Genomic DNA, 21365 nt, shown 5'->3' with positions numbered 1-21365 from the left:
TCCCACTTAAAAAGATGAGAGAGGCCTGTAATTTTCATCATAGGTACACTTGAACTATGACAGACAAAATGAGAAAAAAAATCCAGAAAATCACATTGTAGGATTTTTTATGAATTTATTTGCAAATTATGGTGGAAAATAAGTATTTGCTCAATAACAAAAGTTTATCTCAATACTTTGTTATATACCCTTTGTTGGCAATGACAGAGGTCAAACGTTTTCTGTAAGTCTTCACAAGGTTTTCACACACTGTTGCTGGTATTTTGGCCCATTCCTCCATGCAGATCTCCTCTAGAGCAGTGATGTTTTGGGGCTGTTGCTGGGCAACACGGACTTTCAACTCCCTCCAAAGATTTTCTATGGGGTTGAGATCTGGAGACTGGCTAGGCCACTCCAGGACCTTGAAATGCTTCTTACGAAGCCACTCCTTCGTTGCCCGGGCAGTGTGTTTGGGATGATTGTCATGCTGAAAGACCCAGCCACGTTTCATCTTCAATGCCCTTGCTGATGGAAGCTGATGGTTTTCACTCAAAATCTCACGATACAAGATCCAAGATGGCGTAGCAGTCAGACGTCTTGTCGTGTCGTGTCCCTTGTATATATTGTTTTTTTACATATTTTTCAAAACATTTTGTTAAACCTCAACTTCTAAATACTCTTCTGCAACCCGCCTCACCCAATGTAGCGCGGATCTGCTTTTTTTCTAAAGTACTTATATTTACTTCGGATCCGGAACCCCTCAACTGAAGCTTGCCAGCTAACTACCAGCTATCAGTCAGCAAACCATTGCTAGCGGTCTTCAGCTAACCGGTCATCAGCTAACCTTTAGCTCGGAAAGCTCTCGCCAGTTCGAACAACGAGACTCTAACCAGAGCATAACGGACCTATTATTTTTTTAGCCCCGGATTCCCAACGGATTCCGACCGCAAACGGAACATTTTCAGCTGGATCTTCACAACTAGCGAACTAGCTAACCGCAACCCCGGATGATTACTCCTGGCTAGCGTTTCCACCCACTTAGCTTGAAGCTAGCCCGGCCAGAGCTCCTGTGCTACCACCGAAGCATACTCGTGGGCTACAATATCCGGACCCACGACCGGTCTATCGATGTCACCGCATGAAGAGGCATAAACAGACTCACCCCATCGCGACGTCCCCCAAAGGCTAACTTTCTAGCCCTTGCTATCTCCTTGCTTGCTAATTCGGCTTGCTAATTGCTAGGTTGTTTAGCCCTGGTCCGCTAACTGCTACCTTGTTTAGCCCCGGCCTACTAACTGTTAGCTTGTTAGCACAGGCCTGCTAACCGTCTGAATCGCCGCATTCCCAACCACTCACTGGACCCATATTTACTTTCAATCTCTTTTCGATTTTTTATTCGTTTATACCTTCCGGTAACCTGCCTCACCCAATGTGATACGGAATCGCAATTATTTGTTATTTTTAGAACTCACTCAAGAACCTCCAGAAGCTAACCAGCTAACTAGCTACAAGCTATTTAGTCATTGTTAGCCACTGCTAGCGGCTTTTACCTTTTACCTTCTGCACAGCCAGCCAGTTTTTTTTACCTGGATAATACTCGCCAGTTTAGCTTCCCTGCCCCATCCACCGCTGCCCCCTGGACACTGATCATTTGGCTACATAGCTGATGCATGCTGGACTGTCCATTAATCACGGTACTCCATTCTGCTTGTTTATGTTTATTTGTCGGCCCCAGCCGCACTCAGGCTCTGTGTGTAGTTAATCCGAAACTCCATGCCTAGTCAACGTCATTTTACCTGCTGTTGTTGTGCTAGCTGATTAGCTGTTGTCTCACCTATTGTTTTAGCTGCTGTTTTAGCTAGCTCTCCCAATTCAACACCTGTGATTACTGTATGCCTCGCTGTATGTCTCTCTCAAATGTCAATATGCCTTGTATACTGTTGTTCAGGTTAGTTATCATTGTTTTAGTTTACAATGGAGCCCCTAGTTCCACTCTTCATACCCCTGATACTTCCTTTGTCCCACCTCCCACACATGCGGTGACCTCACCCATTACATCCAGCATGTCCAGTGATACAACCTCTCTCATCATCACCCAGTGCCTGGGCTTACCTCCGCTGTACCCGCACCCCACCATACCCCTGTCTGCGCAATATGCCCTGAATATATTCTACCATGCCCAGAAATCTGCTCTTTAAATTCTCTGTCCCCAACGCTCTAGGCGACCAGATTTGATAGCCTTTAGCCGCACCCTCATTCTACTCCTCCTCTGTTCCGCGGGTGATGTGGAGGTAAACCCAGGCCCTGCATGTCCCCAGGCACCCTCATTTGTTGACTTCTGTGATCGAAAAAGCCTTGGTTTCATGCATGTCAACATCAGAAGCCTCCTCCCTAAGTTTGTTTTACTCACTGCTTTAGCACACTCTGCTAAACCTGATGTTCTTGCCGTGTCTGAATCCTGGCTCAGGAAGGCCACCAAAAATTCTGAGATTTCCATACCCAACTACAACATTTTCCATCAAGATAGAACTGCCAGGGGGAGGAGTTGCAGTCTACTGCAGAGATAGCCTGCAAAGTAGTGTCATACTTTCCAGGTCCATACCCAAACAGTTCGAACTACTAATTTTGAAAATTACTCTCTCCAGAAATAAGTCTCTCACTGTTGCCGCCTGCTACCGACCCCCCTCATCTCCCAGCTGTGCCCTGGACACCATTTGTGAATTGATCGCCTCCCATCTAGCTTCAGAGTTTGTTCTGTTAGGTGACCTAAACTGGGATATGCTTAACACCCCGGCAGTCCTACAATCTAAGCTAGATGCCCTCAATCTCACACAAATCATCAAGGAACCCACCAGGTACAACCCTAAATCTGTAAACAAGGGCACCCTAATAGACGTCATCCTGACCAACTGGCCCTCCAAATACACCTCCGCTGTCTTCAACCAGGATCTCAGCGATCACTGCCTCATTGCCTGTATCCGCTACGGAGCTGCAGTCAAACGACCACCCCTCATCACTGTCAAACGCTCCCTGAAACACTTCTGTGAGCAGGCCTTTCTAAACGACATGGCCCGGGTATCCTGGAAGGACATTTACCTCATCCCGTCAGTTGAGGATGCCTGGTCATTCTTTAAAAGTAACTTCCTCACCATTTTAGATAAGCATGCTCCGTTCAAAAAATGTAGAACTAAGAACAGATATAGCCCTTGGTTCACTCCAGACCTGACTGCCCTCGACCAGTACAAAAACATCCTGTGGTGGACTGCAATAGCATCAAATAGACCCCGCGATATGCAACTGTTCAGGCAAGTCAGGAACCAATACACACAGTCAGTCAGGAAAGCTAAGGCCAGCTTCTTCAGGCAGAAATTTGCATCCTGTAGCTCCAACTCCCAAAAGTTCTGGGACACTGTGAAGTCCATGGAGAACAAGAGCACCTCCTCCCAGTTGCCCATTGCACTGAGGCTAGGTAACACGGTCACCACCGATAAATCCATGATTATCGAAAACTTCAACAAGCATTTCTTAACGGCTGGCCATGCCTTCCGCCTGGCTACTCCAGCCTCGGCCAACAGCTCCGCCTCCCCCGCAGCTACTCGCCCAAGCCTTTCCAGGTTCTCCTTTACCCAAATCCAGATAGCAGATGTTCTGAAAGAGCTGCAAAACCTGGACCCGTACAAATCTGCTGGGCTTGACAATCTGGACCCTCTATTTCTGAAACTATCCGCCGCCATTGTCGCAACCCCTATTACCAGCCTGTTCAGCCTCTCTTTCATATCGTCTGAGATCCCCAAGGATTGGAAAGCTGCCACAGTCATTCCCCTCTTCAAAGGGGGAGACACCCTGGACCCAAACTGTTACAGACCTATATCCATCCTGCCCTGCCTATCTAAGGTCTTCGAAAGCCAAGTCAACAAACAGGTCACTGACCATCTCGAATCCCACCGTACCTTCTCCGCTGTGCAATCTGGTTTACGAGCCGGTCACGGGTGCACCTCAGCCACACTCAATGTACTAAACGATACCATAACCGCCATCGATAAAATATAGTACTGTGCAGCAGTCTTCATCGACCTTGCCAATGCTTTTGACTATGTCAATCACCATATTCTTATATGGATGACTGCCTTGCCTGGTTCACCAACTACTTTGCAGACAGAGTTCAGTGTGTCAAATCGGAGGGCATGCTGTCCGGTCCTCTGGCAGTCTCTATGGGGGTGCCACAGGGTTCAATCCTCGGGCAGACTCTTTTCTCTGTATAAATCAATGAGGTTGCTCTTGCTGCGGACGATTCCCTGATCCACTTTTACGCAGAGGACACCATTCTATATACTTCTGCCCGTCCTTGGACACTGTGCTATCTAACCTCCAAACGAGCTTCAATGCCATACAACACTCCTTCCGTGGCCTCCAACTGCTCTTAAACGCTAGTAAAACCAAATACATGCTTTTCAACCATTCGCTGCCTGCACCCGCAGCACCTGCATCCTGACCAGCATCATCACCCTGGATGGTTCCGACCTTGAATATGTGGACATCTATAAGTACCTAGGTGTCTGGCTAGACTGTAAACTCTCCTTCCAGACTCATATCAAACATCTCCAATCGAAAATCAAATCTAGAGTCGGCTTTCTATTCCGCAACAAAGCCTCCTTCACTCACGTCGCCAAACTTACCCTAGTAAAACTGACTATCCTCGACTTCGGCGATGTCATCTACAAAATTGCTTCCAGCACTCTACTCAGAAAACTGGATGCAGTTTATCACAGTGCCATCCGTTTTGTCACTAAAGCACCTTACACCACCCACCACTGCGACCTGTATGCTCTAGTCGGCTGGCCCTCGCTACATATTCGTCGCCAGACCCACTGGCTTCAGGTCATCTACAAGTCCTTGCGAGGTAAAGCTCCGCCTTATCTCAGTTCACTGGTCACGATGGCAACACCCATCCGTAGCACGCGCTCCAGCACGTGTATCTCAATGATCATCCCTAAAGCCAACACCTTATTTGGCCGCCTTTCGTTCCAGTTCTCTGCTGCCTGCTTGCAAAAATTGCTGAAGTTGGAGACTTTTATCTCCCTCACCATCTTCAAACATCTGCTATCTGAGCAGCTAACCAATCGCTTCAGCTGTACATAGTCTTTCGGAAAATAGCCCACCCATTTTTACCTACCTCATCCCCATACTGTTTTTATTTATTTACTTTTCTGCTCTTTTGCACACCAATATCTCTACCTGTACATGACTATCTGATCATTTATCACTCCAGTGTAAATCCGCAAAATTGTAATTATTCACCTACCTCCTCATGCCTTTTGCACACAATGTATATAGACTCCCCTTTTTTTCTACTGTGTTATTGACTTGTTAATTGTTTACTCCATGTGTAATTCTGTGTTGTCTGTTCACACTGCTATGCTTTATCTTGGCCAGGTTGCAGTTGCAAATGAGAGCTTGTTCTCAACTAGCCTACCTGGTTAAACAAAGGTGAAATAAAATAATAAAACATGGATTTCATTCTTCTTCATTCATTCTTTCCTTTACACGGATCAGTCGTCCTGGTCCCTTTCCAGAAAAACAGCCCCAAATCATGATGTTTCCACCCCCATGCTTCACAGTAGGTATGGTGTTCTTTGGATGCAACTCAGCATTCTTTGTCCTCCTTTGTTACTTTGGTCCCAGCTCTCTGCAGGTCATTCACTAGGTCCCCCCGTGTGGTTCTGCGATTTTTGCTCACCGTTCTTGTGATCATTTTGACCCCACTGGGTGAGATCTTGCGTGGAGCCCCAGATCGAGGGAGATAATCAGTGGTCTTGTATGTCTTCCATTTCCTAATAATTGCTCCCACAGTTGATTTCTTCAAACCAAGCTGCTTAACTATTGCAGATTCAGTCTTCCCAGCCTGGTGCAGGTCTAGAATTTTGTTTCTGGTGTCCTTTGACAGCTCTTTAGTCTTGGCCATAGTGGAGTTTGGAGTGTGACTGTTTGAGGTTGTGGACAGGTGTCTTTTATTCTGATAAAAGTTCAAACAGGTGCCATTAATACAGATAACGAGTGGAGGACAGAGGAGCCTCTTAAAGAAGAAGTTACAGGTCTGTGAGAGCCAGAAATCTTGCTTGTTTGTAGGTGACCAAATACTTGTTTTCCACCATAATTGTCAAATAAATTCATTAAAAATCCTACAATGTGATTTTCTGGATTTTTTTTCAAATTTTGTTTGTCATAGTTGAAATGTACCTATGATGACAATTACAGGCCTCTCTCATGTTTTTTTAAGTGGGAGAACTTGCATAATTGGTGGCTGACTAAATACTTTTTTGCCCCACTGTATGTAACAGTATAGCTTCCGTTCCCTCACCTCACCCCTACCTGGGCTCGAACCAGGGACCCTCTGCACACATCAACAACAGCCACGCTCGAAGCATCGATACCCATCGCTCCACAAAAGCTGCGGCCCTTGCAGAGCAAGGGGAACAACTACTTCAAGGTCTCAAAGCGAGTGATGTCCCTGACTGAAACGTTATTAGCATTATCACCGGCAACAACGTCGCCTATTGCACAAACCCACCGTCGCTGGACCAGACAGGACTGGATAAAAGTGCTCTTCACTGATGAGTCGCGGTTTTGTCTCACCAGGGGTGATGATCGGATTCACGTTTATCGTTGAAGGAATGAGCGTTACACCGAGACCTGTACTCTGGAGCAGGATCGATTTGGAGGTGGAGGGTCCATCATGGTCTGGGGCATTGCGTCACAGCATCATCGGACTGAGCTTGTTGTCATTGCAGGCTGTCTCAACGCTGTGCGTTACAGGGAAGACATCCTCCTCCCTCATGTGGTACCCTTCCTGCAGGCTCATTCTGACATGACTCTCCAGCATGACAATAACACCAGCCATACAGCTCATTCGGTGCGTGATTTCAGGAATGTCAGTGTTTGCCAGTGTTTGCCAGTGTTTGCCATGGCCAGCGAAGAGCCCGGAATTAAATTCTATTGAGCATGTCTTGGACCTGTTGGATCGAAGGGTGAGGGCTAGGGCCATTCCCCCCTGAAATGTCCGGGAACTTGCAGGTGTCTTGGTGTAAGAGCGGGTAACATCTCACAGAAAGAACTGGCAAATCTGGTGCAGTCCATGAAGAGGAGATGCACTGCAGTACTTAATGCAGCTGGTGGCCACACCAGTACTGATTGTTACTTTTGATTTTGACCTCCCTTTGTTCAGGGACACATTATTCCATTTCTGTTAGTCACAGGTCTGTGGAACTTGTTCAGTTTATGTCTCAGTTGTTGAATCTTATGTTCATACAAATATTTAAACTTGTTAAGTTTGCTGAAAATAAATGCAGTTGACAGTGAGAGGACATTTCTTTTTTTGCTGAGTTTAGAAATTGCAAATTCAACAATGAGTGGTTTGGAAGGAATCAGTGGCTAACTGCAAACTAGCCTGCTGAGCAATCACTAGCCTGCTATTCAGTGGAGTGGGTCTGTGGTCCAAGTCTGGGTTTAAGGGTCTCTTTTCCAAGCTTAAAAATATAAACATTCAACATTGGCCATGCTGTCAATCCAGCATGACTTTTGCCGCGTTCATAACAGCTGGAAACTCGGAACTTGGAAATCAGACTTCAGTGAGTTCAAGACAACTGGGAACTCTGGGGAAAGAAAGAAAACTCATCCAACTCGGAATTCCATGTCGGGAACTCTGGCCTCATTTTAGAGCTCTGACCTGAAGATCAATGACATTATGATCTGACCTTGTCCCCCCCCCTCAGAGTTCCCAGTTGTCTTGAAAGCACCATAAATCCAGAGAATGACAGATTTTGATAACAAAGTTTGATGACAAAATGTTCCCATGAAAGACCATTGCGCCACCTTCCTCTTCAAGTGAGCCCAGCACAACAACGTGATCCAAAATGGTTGTGTGCTGCTGCATAAATGATATAATATGCCAGGGAGATATGTATACTGTATATGTATACTGTAGCTAAGAAAGTAATGCTAAGTGTATGTTGTGTAGTAAGCTGTTAGCTGTTGGTGGTGCACATGAAGCCTATAGCCTGTTCTAGAGAAATGTAATCATCAAATATAAATATATAAATAATATAAATATTAATAAGAGCTTTCATTGTCTGCTTATATGCCCCCTTTATTTGTCCTACGGTTCTGACTTGGTGTACAGGGAGAATACTGTAAGAACGGCCTATGTTCTGAATTCTGCCGCTGTACATTTCAAAAGTGCCGAACAAATAGTTATTAAAAACATCCGTCCTAGCTCACTCATTAATGTCTTAATCAAAATTACAGACTGCCTCTTATCTGCTCGCCGTCCCCTTATGCCATAATTTGTACATCTCAATTGTCAGTAGACACCACATTCTCTAAGTATGTTAGCCATATCAGCTATGTTTTTTTAAAGGCAGTAAATGTGGCTGAATTAACTGTTTTGCTGCCAGACAAGGCTCCGCTGATAGCCAGGTGTAGCGGTGGTACGGATTCACTCCATGTTGCTGAAAATAAACATTTTCTCTTGGGCTTTATGAAGGCCTTTGAGGGTTTGAGGGTACCTTTTCTGGCATGCACCAAAATTCTTATTTTTTAAAGTTTGCCCCACCAAGATTTACATGCTAAAATGGACACTGGTAATGACACAGCTAATAACACACCCCTGTACAACTTTATACCACTACACATGTACAATGCCGTAAGAAAGTATTCCTTCACCTGACATTTACATATTTTATGTTATTTTGTGTGAATTTTTAAAATAGATTCAATTTAGATTTTTGGTCACTATAATTCACACAATAATCCATAATATCAAAGAAGAATTATGTTTTTTGAAAAAAAAGGATACAATTTAATAAAAAACTGAAAAGCTGAAATAAGTAATAACATAAATTGTATAGACTCACTCTGTGTGCAATAATATAGTGTTTAGCATCATTTTTGAAGTAGTACTTCATCTCTGTAACCCACACACAATTATCTGTAATGTATTTCAGTCGTGGCAGTGAATTTCAAACACAGATTCAACCAAAAAGACCAGGGAGATTTTCCAATGCCTTGCAAAGAAGGTTGATGGAGGATGGGTAAATTAAAAAAGAACATTGAATAATATTCCCTTGAGCATGGTGAAGTTATTAATTACACTTTGGATGGTGTATTAATACACCCAGTCACTAGAAAAATACAGGTGTCCTTCCTAACTTAGTTGCCGGGGAGGAAGGAAACTGCTTGGGGATTTCACCTTGAGGCCAATGATAAAAGAGTTACAGAGTTCAATGTCTGTGATAGAAAACTGAAGATGCATCAACAACATTTTAGTCACTCCACAATACTAACCTAATTGATAGAGTGTACAGAATAAAAATAAAAACGAAGCCTGTACAGAATAAAAACGAAGCCTGTACAGAATAAAAATATTCTAAAACATGCATCCTGTTTGCAACAAGGCACTAAAGTAATACTGCAAAAAATGTGACAAAGCAATTGAATACAAAATTGTTATGTTTGGGGCAAATCTAATACAACACATTACTGAGTACCACTCTCCATATTTTGAAGCATAGTGGTGGCTGCATCATGTCATGGGTATGCTTGTAATCGTTAAGGAATGTTTCAGGATAACAGGAAATGGAACGGAGCTAAGTACAGGCAAAATCCTAGAGGAAAAGCTGGTTCAGTCTGCTTTCCACCAGACACTGGGATATTAATTCACCTTTCAGCAGGACAACAACATAAAACACAAGGCCAAATCTTCACTGGACTTGCTTACCAAGAAGACAGTGGATGTTCCTGAGTGGGCGAGTTGAATTTTGACTTAAATCTAGACCAGAAAATGGTTGTCTAGCAATGATCAACAACCAATTTGTCAGAGTTTGAAGAATTACAAAAATAATAAAATGGGCAAATGTTGCACAATCCAGGTGTGGAAAGTTCATAGAGACTCATCCAGATAGACTCACAGCTGTAATGGTTGCCAAGGGTGATCTACAAAGTGTTGACTCAGGGGAGTGCATACTTATGTAAATGAGATATTTCTGTATTTCATTTCAAATAAATTAGCAAACATTTAGAATCATGTTTCACTTTGTCATGGGGTATTCTGTATAGATGGAAAAAAATATTTAAGCCATTTTGAATTCAGGATGTAACAACAAAATGTGAAATAAGTCAAGGGGTATGAGTACATTCTGAAGGCATTGTATATAATAATAATATATATAATAATATGCCTGTATATAGTACCACTCTAGGTTTGTAATGGTTATGACACCTACAGCACTTTGTTTTTTAGTATTGTGGCCATGAACACGATGCGTCTGAAGAAGCTAGGCATCACCCACATTCTGAATGCAGCCGAAGGCAACTCCTTCATGCACGTTAACACCAATGCAGAGTTCTACGCTGGCACAGGCATCACATACCACGGCATGGGCGCCAGTGACACAGACCACTTTGACCTCAGCATCTACTTCGAGGAGGGGGCGAACTTCATCGAGAAGGCCTTGGCACACAATGATGGGAAGGGTAAGATAAAACCTTTCTGAGACAAGGGAAAATGCACACCTGAGTTAGAGAGGTGCAGGCCGACGGAGCAAAACACTTAGAGCAATAGTTAGCCACCTCTTTTTCTTTTAAGGCAAAACAAATATGGGAAGAGTAAGGTAACAGTTAATTGTTTTGGTGTGAGCCTCTGCATGAGATCAGTGGAATATAATACATCACAGTACATGACCTCATCGCGCTAAGATTATGAAATTGGTCCTATGTGGTCTAATGGGATGACTCAGTTTCAACACAGTCACACCAGGGATGGATGCAGAGTTGACTTCAGAAGAATCAATTCTATTTTAATAGATTTTTGGTATCGTGCATGTAGAAACTGGAAATTTTAGTTGAATTCAAATGCAGAATTGTTTCAATTTAGAAATATTAAATTAAATACATTGACGCAACATTTTATCCCAGTATTTTATGTAATATTTTATCCTTATTTGTTGCAATATTGTGTCCCATTCTCTCTGACCTAAAACCCTTCTCCATGTCCCTCAGGTAAAGTGTACGTTCACTGCAGAGAGGGCTACAGCCGCTCCCCAACACTGGTCATCGCCTACCTGATGTTGCGCCACAGGATGGACATTCGGTCCGCCCTGTCCATGGTACGACAGAAGAGAGAGATCGGACCTAACGATGGCTTCCTGCGCCAGCTGTGTCGCCTCAACGAAACTCTGGCGGCCGAAGGAAAGTTCTGGAACCAATGACGGTTTTCTTTCCGCTGTACTCGTACCTTACAAGTATGTACAGATAAACAGCCACGTGAAAGAGTGTAGGTATTCAGGACACCTGGAAAGTATGTACCTGTAAATGTACACAGATACACACATTCACTGACTGCCATCCTTGACTTGTAGGCTGGCTCAAACATGGCTTGTCCTTTGATTTAAATTCAGAAAGACACTATTCAAGTGAAAGGGAATACTTAGTCAGTTGTAAAACTGAATGCATTCAAATGAAATGTGTATTCTGCATTTAACCCAACCCCTCTCAATCAGGGAGGAACCCTCACACTCAGGAACAATCCCTACAACTCCCCCTCTGTCTCTCCATCCAATTCCTTCCTTCCTTCACACTGCCAGTCTTTTCTAGCCTCTGTGCTGTGGAGCTTGCATCTACTCGTCAAGGTGATTTCTAGAGAACCATTTAATGGTTATGTTATCAGGTTTACTTTTCCTCCTGCTCCATTTGAGTGTCTAAATAAGAAATAGTTCTCATTTTGCTGTAGCATGTTTTTTTTGCACATTTATGAGAAACTATCATGGTTTACATATGGCCCACAGTCTAACTGAGATCATGGTATATTCTTACACACACACACGACATGAGGACTAAACTAAGGCCCCTGACCAATCGTTTGTATGATATGCAGTCCTCCCAATCCCATCTGTCTATAATATTATTTCACATCTTCCCACTGCTGGTAACAAAGATCATGTGACACACCAAATTAACGTATATTCGAAAGTATATTTGATTACTTTTTAGTTAGTAGAGATTTATGTAGTATTGATATGGTTAACCTACAGTACCAGTCAAAAGTTTGGACTCACCTACCCATTCAAGGCTTTTTCTTTACATGTTCTATTTTCTACATTGTAGAATACTAGTGAAGAGATCACAAATAAAAATATAGTTTATCTTTGAGATTTTTCAAAGTAGCCACCCTTTGCCTAATAAAGGTAAAAATAAATTGCCTTGATGACAGATTTGCACACTCTTGGCATTCTCTCAACCAGCTTCACCTGGAATGCTTTTCCAACAGTCTTGAAGGAGTTCCCACATATGCTGAGTACTTGCTGGCTGCATTTTCTTCACTCTGCAGTCCAACTCATCCCAAACCATATCAATTGGGTTGAGGTCAGGTGATTGTGGAGGCCAGGTCATTTGATGCGGCACTCGATCCCTCTCCTTCTTGGTCAAATAGCTCTTACACAGCCTGGAGGTATGTTGGGTCATTGCCTGGAGGTATGTTGGGTCAAACAAATGATAGTCCCACCTAAACACAAACCAGATGGTATGGCATGCTGCTGCAGAATGCTGTGGTAGCCATGCTGGTTAAGTGTGCCTTGAATTGTAAATAAATCACTGACAGTGTCACACCTCCTCCTCCATACATCACGGTGGGAACCACACATTCAGAGATCATCTGTTCACCTACTCTGCGTCCCACAAAGACATGGAAGTTGGAACCAAAATCTCAAATTTGGACTTGTCTAATGTCCATTGCTAGTGTTTCTTGGCCCAAGCAAGTCTCTTCTTATTATTGGTGTCCTTTAGTAGTGGTTTCTTTGCAGCCTGATTCACACAGTCTCCTCTGAACAGTTGATGTTGAGATGTGTCTGTTACTTGAACTCTGTGAAGCATTTATCTGGTCTGCAATTTCTGAGGCTGGTAACTCTAATGAACTTATCCTCTGAAGCAGAGGTAACTCTGGGTCTTCCAGTTTGTTTATCTGGAGTACTTCTCCTGTCCTATTCAGGTGTCCTGTGTGAATCTAAGTGTGCGTTCTCTAATTCTCTCCTTCTCTCTTTCTTTCTCTCTCTCGGAGGACCTGAGCCCTAGGACCATGCCCCAGGACTACCTGACATGATGACACCTTGCTGTCCCCAGTCCACCTGGCCATGCTGCTGCTCCAGTTTCAACTGGCCTGGGCCCTAGGACCATGTCCCAGGACTACCTGACATGAGGACTCCTTGCTGTCCCCAGTCCACCTGGCCATGCTCCTGCTCCAGTTTCAACTGTTCTGCCTTACTATTATTCAACCATGCTGGTCATTTATGAACATTTGAACATCTTGGCCACGTTCTGTTATAATCTCCACCCGGCACAGCCAGAAGAGGACTGGCCACCCCACATATGCTTTGAGCCCTAGGACCGTGCCCCAGGACTACCTGACATGATGGCTCCTTGCTGTCCCCAGTCCACCTGACTGTGCTGCTGCTCCAGTTTCAACTGTTCTGCCTTATTATTATTTGACCATGCTGGTCATTTATGAACATTTGAACATCTTGGTCATGTTCTGTTATAATCTCTACCCGGCACAGCCAGAAGAGGACTGGCCACCCCACATAGCCCGGTTCCTCTCTAGGTTTCTTCCTAGGTTTTGGCCTTTCTAGGGAGTTTTTCCTAGCCACCGTGCTTTTACACCTGCATTGTTTGCTGTTTGGGGTTTTAGGCTGGGTTTCTGTACAGCACTTTGAGATATCAGCTGATGTACGAAGGGCTATATAAATAAATTTGATTTGATTGATTTGAAATGGTTATTTAGCTGTTTTTTTAAAGAAGAAACCACTAGTACAGATAGTATTTCTTATTTAGTTTTGTCGTTATCTCTTCTAATTGTATTTCTTCAGTGAATACCAGGTATACTGACACTATTGAAAAAGTTGTGTAGAGATTCTGCTATTGACCAGCAGGGGGATGGAGTCCATTATAACCTTTATGTGAGCAGCAATATATCAGGCTGGACAACATTTGGTGTTCTCTGTCTGTATCAACTGGTCTGGGGCTGGCTCTGCTGATATTCCTGTAATGCCTGCATACCGTTAGGAATGGGGTAGGATGGCCTGTATTCACAAAACGTCTCAGAGTAGGACTGCTGATCTAGGATCAGTTTAGCCTTTTAGATAAGAATAATACAAATTATTACTTGAAAGTGGGAACTGATCCTAGATCAGCTCTCTTACTCTGAGACACTGAATACGAGCAAAACAGCTCCACTGTCTCTCTACAGGTAGGCCATCTATCTGATGCTGTCTGGTCCAAACGAGTATGACATTGTTGCCGCCCATAGCATTGAAGGCAAGGGAAGTCAGCGAGCATTTAGCCTCCTTTGATTAAAAGAGTATAAAAACATTTGCCAATAAGTGTTGAGCTAAACTGAGCTAGTTCAAAGGTGAATGGTCATGGCGCACCAACAAAAAAGTGTCAAGGGAAATCAGCTTGGAATTTTGCATCACTGCAATCAAATCCCATTGAGAGCATACGTAATTGACAGAAAAACGTGAATTGTTGCATCTTGTTGTGTTGTCCTTCAGTGGCTAGCTAGCAGAAATTGTCCTTTTCCTAAAATAGCCATGGATGGAGATAGGGATTTGTGGTTTTACTTAATTCTCCATACTGGCCAATAATTATAATGGCAATTCTGATCCAACCATATTCATACATTGTTGAGCCCCTAGCCTGAGAGGATGAAAGTTCAATATGTAGCTAGATGTAGAAGGCTAATGTTAACTACTAACGTTGCACATGAATGGAAGTTAGGATAGCGAGTAAGCATTTTAGCCAGGTAGCCTAGGACAACAAAAAATACTATTATGTACTGTATGCCAGAAAGAGTGATAGATAGTTTTGAGGCCGTTTCGCCAACATGAAAGAGAGGAGGATGCCATTGGTGGTTCTCTACAAGTAGGGTGAGTCAACACGTTTTTCTACTTGCGCACACACACTCACAGCTAACCTTGTGGGGACACACAATTCAGTCCCATTCAAAATCCTATTTTCCCTACCCCAAAAACCTAACCTCAACCCTAACCCTAGCGTATTACCCGAAAATTAACCCTAGCTCCTAACATCAATTCTAATCTTAACCCTAAAACCCCTTAGAAATAGCATTTGACCTTGTGGGGGACTAACAAAATGTCCCCAGTTGGTCAAATGTTTGTTTGTTTACTATTCTTGTGGGGATGGCTGGTCCCTACAAGAATAGTTAAACATAGCCATGTTGATTGGAATAAATTGTTTTTGGTATTTTTTAGTTGTCACTGTATTAGACTAAGCAGAGGTGATTTGATGATGCTGAAATGTTGAAGTTGAAATGGTGCTGGAAAAGTGGAGGCAGGTCTTGTTTTCTTTGTGACTTGTGGTAACTCTCTGTAGTTCTAAATCAATTTGTTTAGTGGTCTGAAAATGTCAGAAACATTGACTAGCTTGACCATGCTATAGGTCATGTAACTAACTGTCTGTTACTGTACCTGCAACATGCTTTGTGGACTTCACTGGACAGAGGTTGCTATCTGGCTTTGTGATAAAACAAAGATGTGTTTGAATTAATTCTGCCACTGTGTCTTCTTATTGTCTCTGCCTTTAGGCCTACAGTATATATAACGGTTGCAAGGCATATTAATTAACAGGTTATAGAGCAAACAACACAATAATTACAACACATAGGTTGTAATGTTGCCCAGCTTCCCCAGTGACTTTACCTACTGGTTATGTAACACTGTTTTGCATGAGTGTGTGTGTAGAGGGGGTTGGGCGGTATTATTGAATATACTATATGACGCGTGGACGGCAGGCTACTTACATTCACAGAGTGGAGAAACTCATGCTTGAATTAACCTGTGCCCAGGCACGTGCTCAAACATTGACATTACTCACAAGCTCTGGTTTCATTTAAACTACAGTCTCATATACAGTATCTGCAAGATTTCTAAATGTGAGTTTGAGCACTAAGTAGTGTCCTTTTTTAATGTAATGCAATTTGATGAGCGTGTGTATGTGAGAGTGGAAGTATGTGTGTGTGTGCTATTTTTGTGCCTTTCTGTGGTGCTGCAAGCACTCTCCTGAGCAGAAAAACCTGTAACCGATGTCTGAGTGAGTCGTCTGTTAGCCTGTGTGTTTGTTACTCTGTGAATTCAGAAACTTTTGCAACCTGTCTGACCCGGAGGGAGCAGCTCTGTTTTGAAGCTCTGACAGTCTATCTGTTGCACAGAGAATAAGGGTGGGAAAGACAGGCTGTGATTGGTGGAGAGGAAGACTGCCTTTATGACATCATCTCCTCCCCAACAATCTAAAGCAACATCACATGGAGTTCACGTTACTGTACTTATTCAGGTTCAAGTTCAAAACAGACTCTGTAACAAGACAGAGAAAGACAGGGAAAGAGAGTATGTATTTATTAGATACATATATTGCGACTAGACTAGCAACAACTACCGTACAAATATTTTCTTTTAAAACAATGAACACAAATCTCAAAACCACATTTTACAATTGCCCTGGTTGATTGTTTGAACCAGTCAGCCCAACACAGAACAACACATATCGGACATAACATTACACCATCAGTCAATATAATATATGCAATGTGAACAGAACACTGGCTTGAGCAGCAGGTGACAGGAATCACAGTGCATTTCCGGAATTGTCTCGTGTGTGTTTGTGTTGTAGTAGTACACTGTTTGTACAATTCAATTATATATACTTTTTTACATTTTATTCTGACAAAACCCCTGAAAGTTATTATTTGATTAAGAACCGTGGCACAACATAGTCACATGGGTTAACAACAGTAACGTTTATATAACTTTAATACTTGTAGGACCTAGGCTGAGAAACCCTGATGATGACTGCATGAGGTTATGTTTTTCTGGGGGAGAGACACACATTGAGGCTTGCATCAGGTGCTTTCACTTGAGCTAAAATTGCAGTTTTATAAGAGAAAAAGTGTCAACAAGCAGCCATCAAAATGGAAAAAAGGACGAGAAGAACCACTACTGTGCATCAACTTGCATAGTTATAATATATGCTTTTTCTCAAGCAATAATACCATATGAAGAGATTATCTGTCCAAACTTTATGATTTGTTGGCCATCTTGCATGTAACAAACGTCCAGTTAAGTGGCAGATATGGTGTAGTGGTAACACTCCCCACTCTCAACACACGCCGGAGACCTGGGTTCAACCCTGAGTTGTCCCTTTCAACTTCCTCCCTTCTCCACCTCTGTATCACCTTGTCATTTCTAAACTCTTGAAATAAAGCTTAATAATAAGCTAAGTTACACAAACTGAGGGGTGCTGAATCTATAACCTGACAACCTACGGTCGCATTCACTATCCATACCTTTTTCTAAGGGAAAACCAAAATGAGAACTCTTATTCGAAAGATTTCTAAACAGTTTCTCCCATTTTGTGCCTTCATTAGGAACATGACCATAGCCGCGGGGAGTAGGAGTGCTAATGTAGGTGCAGCACAAACTGGTAAATTGCCAAAATGAATTCATTATTAAACTTGACAAAATTAAATAATTAGTCCTGTTTGTACATATGTCTAAATAAATAAAATAATTCAAAATACTACACCAGAGAGGATAATGTAGCCACCGAGGATTAATAGCTTCCTTTACAATATTGCTGTGAATTGTTTAAATCACAAACATAGCCCGCACAGCCTGCAATTTGGGCCGCTGGCTTAATTTCAAACAGCTGATTGTGGAGTTGCGGCTGTTAGTAAACAGTAGCTAGAATTGGTCGAATATTTCAAAATACAATTACTGGAAAAACATAGTTTTGAAGTCAAATGACTACGGCTGAAAAGAAAAGACCTTAATCTGTCTGTAGTTGGGCTACCAAATCTCCCAATATTGAGTTTAAAAAATAAAGAATGATTTTAGCTTTATTTAACTAGGCAAGTCAGTTAAGAACAAATTCTTATTTTCGGCCTAGGAACAGTGGGTTAACTGCCTGTTCAGGGGCAGAACAACAGATAAGTACCTTGTCAGCTCAGGGATTCGAACTTGCAACCTTTCAGTTACTAGTCCAATGCTCAAGGCTACTCTGCATGACCAGCGGATAGCATCTGCCATCCACAGTGAGCAAACATATTCACAGAATCCCAGCCCCTTTCACTCACAGTCTGTGCGTCTGAATTATATTTTAAAAATTATACTATAATTTCCTCCACCAGGCCAGATGGACATCATATTGTACAATCTGCATCTCCCCTCTTTCCATAGGCCCAAACATTTGTGAATTCAATTAACTTATTAGGCTGCACTGCAGTGACTACTGTTACCAACTCTAGGCCTTCTCATCACATTAGGAATTGTATCTTCAACCACCTCCCACAAACACAGAATTCTATAGCCTCCGTTCACCACTCCACATAACATTTAGTCAGACCTGAGCAAATTTGTTAACACCTCTACACAGTTTGTCTTTCAGATGTTTTTATTTTTTACCAGAACCAATATGGTGTATAAAAGTGTTTCCCCCAATCCCGGTCCTTGATTTGAGAATAGAAACTTTACTATCCCATCCATCAGACATGCTCTACACCATTCAACTGGTGGGAAGAGCAGATAAATGTTCAACTGAAACCTCAAGATGGCCATTTGCTTGTCAGCAGTATTTGGGCAATACTCTTGCCTTGCCAACACAAAGACCAGGATTGAAAAACACAGGAGTAGGTATTGGACTTTTCCCTCTGCCTATACTGTGTTCGCTCCAAGCTATCCCACAATCTCCCATTCTATATACTGTACTTGATTAATGATTACCACCGGAAATTGACAGGAAATGGATGAGATTCCACCATACTGCTTTCACTTATCTGGTCCTTTCAGACCAGTATTCATGAAGGTAAGTTGAGAGAAGAGAAAGCACACTGCTAAAGATTGTTTGGACATAATTCAATGGCTGATTTCATAAAAATAATTGTCTCAAGAGCAGGTTGAGGGAGGGAAACGTACCCAAGTAAGAAACTGAACGTTAACAACGTTTGACGTAAGTCTAACTTTTTAACAATAAAAATAAAAAGAGCTCTTGGGATGCCACCATCTCTCGATGTATGTTTTTTTTTTGTCATAACCTATGAAACATCTAACAAAAATAATCGATCAGTGAGTGTCTGGGCACAAGAACCACTATCACATTCTGCAGAGCAGCAATGTTTGTATGATTTGTCTAGCGTTATGCCTCCAGACCGGTTTGTGCAGTCTTTTCAACTTGCCGTGATAATGACCATAGGCGTTTACAAGACAACCTAATCTGGGACAAGGCTTGGTTAGACAGTGATGAGGGACATAAACAAGAGTTGTGACATAGATCGTGTTGAGCTACATTCAATACTGAGCTAGGACTGAACATCCTAATACACACTATGTGGAGGGAACCTCACCCAAACATCTCCTGATCCTGTGAGTCTATCCTGAGCCTATTAGAGGAAGTGGTTGTGAGAAACTACACTTCAGAGCGAATGTCAAAAGCCTCAAATACCGCTTGAATTTAAGATGGTGTCATTTTATATACAGTTCCTGTCAAGAAGCTTCACACAAACAATGTGAGCGTACGACACAGCGGCTGGCTATCCATGCATGCAAACCACAACTCCTTTTCATTCCGTTTCCACTTCATTGTCTGAGCTATGAATAGTTGTTTAAATCTCTCTTGTGGTTTCTGTTTTGAAATTTTTATAGCTTGTTTCTTTTTTTACAGTAATACTTTTTCTTAAAAAACGTATATAATATTCTTGTTTACATTAAGATGGATTGTCGACAAATTCATGGGGTGACGTTTCCACCAAGTTGTCATCTAAAGTCAGTTTTACTTTAACCCATCTATAGATCAAGGTTAAGATTGGTTAGAGGAGAACCCAGGTCAGTGAGTTAAGGGGGTCTTCCACCTTGAGCGAACAATACAAACCAGCTGAGATCAAAGTGAAGTTTCATGAAGACCTAGTCTGCGTCAGAAATAGGGGGCCATTTGAGACACACCCCTACACTGCACAGATGTTCAGAAAGTGTCTACAGCTGTTTGTTTTACACAGTAAAGCATCATATCAGACAAGCTCTGACAACACAGACATTAACTGAGCAATTAAATCAAATGCTAAACAACAAACAACAATAATCATAACAACAACAAAAAACTCAACATAATTATCCAAGTCGTGAACTAAGATCCAAGTAGTCTTTTCTTTCCCTCCGTTTCTGGGCTTTCAGTCTCTTTAAAAAAAAAAATGTAAAATACTTTATTGAGATCAATCTGTCAGACAAACAGCATTTCAACCTGGAAGTGTGACATCACCCACTTTCATCATCCATCCAGTTCACAAATATGCAGAAATATGCAGAAAGACACTTAGTGCACAACATTTTCAGTCTGGGACTTCTCCTTTAATTTCTCAACCGATCGCCCGCCCCCGTCGAGCATCACTACTCTGGACGGGTCTGACTTAGAATATGTGGACAACTACAAATACCTGGGTATCTGGTAAGACTGTAAACTCTCCTTCCACACTCGCATTAAGCATCTCCAATCCAAAATTAAATCTAGAATCGGCTTCCTATTTTACAACAAAGCATCCTTCACTCGTGCTGCCAAACATACCCTCGTAAAACTGACTATCCTACCAATCATTGACTTCGGCAATGTCATTTACAAAATAGCCTCCAACAATTTACTCAGCAAATTGGATTCAGTCTATCACAGTGCCATCTGTTTTGTCACCAAAGCCCCATATACTACCCACCACTGCGACCTGTATGCTCTCGTTGGCCGGCCCTCGCTTCATATTCGTCACCAAACTCACTGGCTCCAGGTCATCTATAAGTCTTTGCTAGGTAAAGTCCCGCCTTATCTCAGCTCACTGGTCACCATAGCAGCACCCACACGTAGCACGCGCTCCAAGCAGGCATATTTCACTGGTCATCCCCAAAGACAACTCCTCATTTGACCGCCTTTCCTTCTAGGTCTCTGCTGCCAATGACTGGAAGGAATTGCGAAAATCACTGAAGCATGAGTCTTATATCTCCATCACTAACTTTAAGCATCAGCTGTCAGAGCAGCTTACCAATCATTGCACCTGTACACAGCCCATCTGTAAATAGCCCACCCAACCATATTGTTATTCCTTTTTTTGCTCCTTTGCACCCCAGTATCTCTACTTGCACATTCATCTTCTGCACATCTATCACTCCACTGTTTAATTGCAAAATTGTAATTATTTTGCCACTATGGCCTATTTATTGCCTTACCTCCCTAATCGTACTACATTTGCACACACTGTATATAGATTTTTCTATTGTGTCATTGTCAGTACGTTTGTT

At 42.5% G+C, this 21365-nt stretch overlaps 1 pseudogene; it reads left to right on the top strand.

Annotated features, from left to right (window-relative positions):
- The window catches only part of LOC124037920, a 12427-nt pseudogene extending 1137 nt beyond the window's left edge, over window positions 1-11290 (top strand).
- Window positions 11291-21365: the final 10075 nt, after the last annotated feature.

Source organism: Oncorhynchus gorbuscha, linkage group LG06, assembly GCF_021184085.1.
Source record: "Oncorhynchus gorbuscha isolate QuinsamMale2020 ecotype Even-year linkage group LG06, OgorEven_v1.0, whole genome shotgun sequence".
Taxonomy (NCBI): Eukaryota; Metazoa; Chordata; class Actinopteri; order Salmoniformes; family Salmonidae; genus Oncorhynchus; species Oncorhynchus gorbuscha.
This window is presented reverse-complemented; position numbering and strand designations above follow the sequence as displayed.